This window comes from Sarcophilus harrisii, chromosome 4 (genome assembly GCF_902635505.1).
Source record: "Sarcophilus harrisii chromosome 4, mSarHar1.11, whole genome shotgun sequence".
Taxonomy (NCBI): domain Eukaryota; kingdom Metazoa; phylum Chordata; class Mammalia; order Dasyuromorphia; family Dasyuridae; genus Sarcophilus; species Sarcophilus harrisii.
The window spans coordinates 314,971,279-314,977,661 of record NC_045429.1 but is presented as its reverse complement, the minus strand read 5'-3'; the positions used below and the strand labels follow the sequence as shown (position 1 = coordinate 314,977,661).

The following is a 6,383-nucleotide window of genomic DNA, read 5'->3' as shown; positions in this document are numbered from 1 at the left end:
TACCATGAAAAGCGCCATAACTCAGAATCACTATACCTGGGGTCAAATGAGAGTTGAAAGAAAGACACTGATAGTCCAAAGAATAACTTGCTTTGGATTTAGTCATATTTATAGAGGTGATAGCTTATCTCCTAGAGAAGGCACCCATACCTCAAAATACAGCAGACTGTATCCAAACCCTGATTCCAGAAAAGGAGATATTCAATGAGGATAATTAAGAATCCAGACTACAGGATAGTGATGGAATGGCAATAGTACTCCAGAAGTGGTTGATCAAAGGAGAATGGCATGGCAACAATCTTTTTAAGTCCTGTGAATGTTTCCTAGAGAATTGTTCAGAAGGGGAATCAAATTCCTCTTTTTGTTTCAACATTTTTTAATGACATTTTTTTTCAACAACTTCACATGTGCTACAATTCATTCAGCCATTCCACAATTGATGGGCAGCCTCTCAGTTTCCATTTCTTTGTCCTAAGAAAAGAGCTGCCATAAATATTTTTCTACATATAGATCCTTTTCCCTTGTTAAAACATCTTTTGGGGATTCATGCCTAGTGGTGGTATTGTTAAGGCAAAAATATGCCCTATGGACATAGTTCATACTTAATGATCATTTATCAAGGGGAATGGCTCTTTTTTAAAAGTTTGACTCAGTTTCTATATATTTGAGAAATAAAACCTTCATCAGAGATACATGTTTCAAAACTCTTTCCCAATTACTATTGCTAACTGAATTTCATTCCCTCTCTTCCACTTATTCTATTCTCTCTCCTTTCTTCCTGTCCCTCCTTAAAAGTTTTATTTCTGGCCACACTCTACTCCAATATACCCTCTCTTTTATCAACCTCCCCCTTCTTCATATCCCCTTCCCCTCCTATTTTCCTTCAGGGTAAAAGAGATTTCTATACTCATATCGAGTGTGTAGGTTATTTCCTCTTTGAGCCAAGTTTGATGAGAGTAAGATTCACTCACTCCCCTTTGACTCCCTATCTTCCCCTCCACTGCAAAAGTTTGTTCTTGTCACTTTTATGGAAGATGACTTGCACCATTCCACTTCTCTTTTTCCCTTTTTCCTAGTACATTCCTCTCTCATTCTCAATTTCATTGTTTTAGATAGTATCTTTTCATATTTCACTCACAACTGTGCCTACTGTTTATATATACACCTTATAAGGGTCACAATAATGAGATAGATTTTATGAGTTACAAATATCATCCTCCCATGTAAGAATGTAAACAGATTAATCATGTAAAGTCTCTTATTATTTACTTTTTTCTATTTATCTCCTTATGCTTTTCCTGAGGTCTTTATTTGAAAATCAAATGTTCCATTAATCTCTGTTTTTTTTCATCATGAAAGCATGGAAGTCTTCTATTTCATTGAATGCCTACCATTTCTTCTGCAGCATTATTGTCATTTTTGTTGGTTATTTTATTTTTGGTTGTAATTCTAGCTCCATTACTCTCTGCAATATTATATTCCAAGTCCTCTTATTCTTTAATAGAGCTGCTATTAGAAGCTGCTAAACCATGTCTTACTATGACTATGGTTCTACTTTACTTGAATTACATAAAGCTTTCTAAATATTTTACATTCCTTTGGTTTTTTCTCATGGAGTCATTAACTTTCATTTGATCAATTTAATTTTTAGCAATTATTTTTCTTAATTAGCTTTTATATCTCCTTTCCTATTTGGTCAGTTTTGATTTTTAAGGCATTATTCTCACTAATTTTTGTATTTCCTTTTACATCACTCCCATTTCTTTTCCCAATTTTTTCTCTACTTCTCTTTCTTGATTTTCAAAAGCCCTTTTGAGTCCTTTCATGGACTAAAACTATGTGTTTCCTATGTTTATGATCTTCTGACCAAATTGGCAATTGAGATCCTTAGCCCTGGCTAAATAGAGCAGCAGACTGGTAGGGCATTCTCCAGTCCCTACTCAGAAAAAAAAGTCTGGAAAATTAAGCTGTTTCCAGAAAAGAACAGGCAAAGCTACCCTTCTGCAAACACAAGGGACTCCTGCACTCAAAGTCAAGGCTCAGAATTGAGCAGGAAACTTGGGATAGTACTCCCTTTAATCTAGAAGCAGAGTTCAACCATAAAACTGAAAAAAGAAAGAGAGAGTGAGAAAATACCAAAAGAAAACAAAAAGAAAATATGCAAGAAACAGCAAATAACCTTGAGCATAGAAAACAATATGAAGACAGGGCAGAACAAAATACCAATTCAGATGAGGACAAAATGCCTATAGAAGAAATCTCAAAAAGGATCTGAATTGGTCTCAAGCTCAAAAGAGCTTTTTGAAAGTGTTTATAAAATTTTTAAAAAGACAAATAAAAGAGGTAGAAAAAATGAGAAAGAAATTAGAGGTATCCAAGTGAGAGCCAAGATCTTGGGAAAGAAAGGCAGTTTCTCAAAAAAATAAAATAAAATAAAATTGCCCAAATGGGAAAAAAAAAAATCCACTGAACCAAACAACTTAAAAAGTAGAACTAATCAATTGTAAAAAGATATGCAATAAAGCCCTGCCTGCTCTGATGCCTTCCGTAGCAGCTAGCTCCCACTTGATCCCGCCCGCCCGCTAATCCGGCAGCATGTCTCAGGCTGAATTTGAACGAGCTGCAGAAGAAGTCAAAAACTTGAAGGCCAAACCAAATGATGAGGAGATGTTGTTCATCTACAGTCACTACAAACAAGCCACAGTGGGAGATGTAAATACAGAGCACCCAGATATGATGGACTTCAGAGGCAAAGCTAAGTGGGATGCCTGGAACTCTTTGAAAGGAAAATCCAAAGAAGAAGCCATGAAAGCTTACATTGCAAAAGTGGAAGAACTGAAAAAGAAATACGGAATATAAAAGAAACTGGATTCAAACAATCAGCCATGCACTTGGAAGTTAAATTAAAATAATGCTTTGATTTCCTAATTCTGTGGTCAAAATCAAACCAATGTAAATAATGTGCAGCAATGACGGTTGGCATGGCTATTCTAGGTCCATCAGGTTAAACAGCTGTCTAGCTGTTGAATTGAAAAGTGAAACAGTTACTAATCTTGGCTCAGTAGCTTTAACTGGTAAATCAATAAAGTGCATTTGTTACTTAAAAAAAAAAAAGACATGCAATAGCTAACTGAAGAAAATCAGACAATGAAAATTATTTTGGGGCAAGTGGAAGCTAATGAGTTTGTGAAACATGAAGAGTCCATAAAACAAACTAAAAAGAATGAAAAAAAATGGAAGAATATGAGAAATACCTCATTCAAAAACAGTTGACCTGAAAAATAGATACAGAAGAGAAAATTAGAAATTATTGGTCTACTTGAAGGGCAGGAACAAAAAAAGAGCCTGGATAGTATTCTTCAAGAGATCATCAAAGAAAAATGCCCCAATATTCTAAAAGCGAGGGGGTTACTTATTGAAAAAGTTCATCAATCATCTTCAGAAAGACATCTCACAAGGAAAACCCCAAGGAACATTTGTTGCAAAACTCTAAAACAGCAATCTCAAGACAAAAATATTGCAAGCTTCCAGACAAAAACAATTCAAATATTAAGAAGTGACAAGTCAGGATTACCCAAGGTCTGGCAGCTTCTACAAAAAAAAAAAAAAAAAAAAAAAAAAAAAAATCAGAGAGCCTGGAATATCATATTCCTGAAGGCAAAGGATTTGGGATTACAACCAAGATTTAAATATCCAACAGTATCTTTCAAGGGAGTTAATGGATCTTGAATGAAGTAAGACTGTTTCAATTATTTCTATTGGAAAAAAAAAACAGAACAATACATAAATTTCATTCTGCAAACACAGAACTCAAGAGAAGCATAGAAAGCTAAGTAGAGGGAAAATATATTACTTAAGGATTAATCTGTTTACATCTCTAGATGGGAAAATGATATTTGTAATTCTTCAGAACTGGGCAGACAGAGGGGATACCACATGAACAGAGGGTGTGATTGTGAATGGACTCTGATGTGAGTATACCAAAGAAAAAGACATTAAATTTTAGGGAAAAGTCTCTCTCTCTCCTCTCTCTCTCTCTCTCTTTCTCTCTCTCTCTCTCTCTCTCTCTCTATATATATATATATATATATATATATGTAATCGGGAGGTATATTTGAATAAATTAGATCACATGAAGAGATGCAAAAGACCTATTACAATCCATGGAAAGAACAGAGAGGGATAAGCATTGTCTGAATCTTAGTCTCTTCAATTTTGGCTCTAAGAGGGAATAAATTAATTATTCAGTGGGGTATAGAAAATTATGGAGCCCTATAAAGAAGTAGGAGGAGAAAGAAGAAAGAAAAGAGAAGAACTGGTTAGAAGGAAGAGCAGAAACATTAGCAAAAAAAAAGTTAATAAAAGGGGGAGGGCTAATAGGAGATAAGGGAATGGGTGGTGTGGGTCTAAAAAAAAAAACACTCCTAAGGACAGAGAGGGAAGAGAAAACAAAAGTATATATGGAAAAGAAAATAGGATGGAGGGAAATACAGAGCTGGTAATCATAATTGAGAATATGAATGGAATGAACTCTCTCATAAAACAAAAGCAAATAGAGGGGATTAAAAAACAAAATCCTAAAATGTTTTGTTTACAAGAAATACATGTGAAACACAGAGACTCTTATAGAGTAAAGGTAAAAGGATGAAACGGAATTTATTATACTTCAGCTGAAATAAAAAAAAATCAGGAATTGCAAAAAAAAAAATCATATAAAACAAAAGTACAAATAGATCTGATTAAAAGAGTTGGGGAGGGCAGAGTCAAGATGGTGGAAAGGAGACACTTCTTTTTCTGAGTGTTCACCATGACCCTCAAACTAACAGCAAATCAACACTATGAACTGGTTTTGGATAGATAGAACCCATGAATATTGGGAGTGTAACACATTTCCAGCAGAAGATATTTTAAAGATCACTAGAAAAGATTTGTTTCAATCGAAATGGAGGGAGGCAGGCCAAGCACAGGCAGTCCAAGCACAGTTGCTAAGTGCAGTCAGGGCATAGTCCATGGGTGGTGTGGGATTCATGGGCCAAAGAATCTACCTGGAGGAATCTACAGCAGTGGTGGCTACTCTGTCCTAGTTGTAAACCAGTAGATCACCAGACTAGTTATAAGACATCCAATGCAAATACAAAAGGCAAATAGTGAGGCCCTAAATGCCAGAATTTCATAGGAAACTATATCTTGCCAAAGGTTACCATAGATAATGAAATAATATCAATACTAAATATATATGCACCAAGGGATATTGCATCCAAATTCCTAAAGGAGAAGTTAATAAACAGCAAAACTATAATAGTGGAGGTTCTTAACTTTGCTCTGTTAGAACTAGATAAATCAAACCACAAAATGTATGAGAAAGATGTTGTAATGTGGAAGCCACCTGTCAGTGGCTGCTGAAGGTCTAACACAAACCTGTAGGATGGATGTCTTCATGTGAGGGGATGATGATGATACAAGGAGATTGAGAGGCAGTTGCATTGTCTGACCTCTCAGACTGAGAGGCAGTTGTTGTTCTCTGACCTCTCACCTCTTCTCTCTAGTCTCCAATTTATTTTATTCCCAATCCACAAGTAATATCTGTGAAGGCTGCTTTGCACCTCCTTCAAGTGTTATGATTCACAGCTTTGGAGGCTCTCAGAAAATGAAGAAGTCAAGGAGATAAATAGAATTTTAGAAAAGCTAGATCTTTGAAAAAACTGAATGGAGACAGAAAGTACACCTTTTTCTCAGTGGCCCATGAAACCTATATAAAAATTGATTATATATTAGGGCATGAAGACATTAAAATAAAATGCAGAAAAGTAGAAATAGTAAATACATTTTTTTTCAAATCACAATGCAATCAAAATTACGTTCAATAAAAAGCAAGGGGAAAATAGCTAAAAAATTAATCAGAAACTAAATAATCTAATCTTAAAAAAATGAATGGGTGAACCAACAAATCACAGACACAATGAATAATTTCATCCAAAAGAATGACAATAATGAAATAACATACCAAAATTTGTGGGGTGCAACTTTGGCTGTAATTAGGGGAAATTTTATAACTCTGGATGGTTATTTGTGTACAATAGAGAAAGAGAAGATTAATGAATTGGGTTTGCAACTAAAAAAAAAACTTAGAAAAAGAACAAATTAAAACATCCCAATTAAAGGCCAAATTTGAAATTGTAAAAAAATAAAAGGGGAGATTAATAAAATTGAATGTAAGAAAACTATTAAATTAATAAATAAAACTAAGAGTTGGTTTAATGAAAAAAAACAATCAAATAGATAGAACTTTACTTAATTTGATTAGAAAAAAAGAGGAAAATCAAAGTGTTTGATTCAAAAAGAAAAAAAGAAAACTTTCCACCAATAAAGCAGAAATTAGAGCA

At 34.4% G+C, this 6,383-nt stretch overlaps 1 pseudogene; it reads left to right on the top strand.

The window, feature by feature from the left end:
* Positions 1-2,555: 2,555 nt before the first annotated feature.
* LOC116423701 lies at positions 2,556-3,102 on the top strand (annotated as a pseudogene).
* Positions 3,103-6,383: the final 3,281 nt, after the last annotated feature.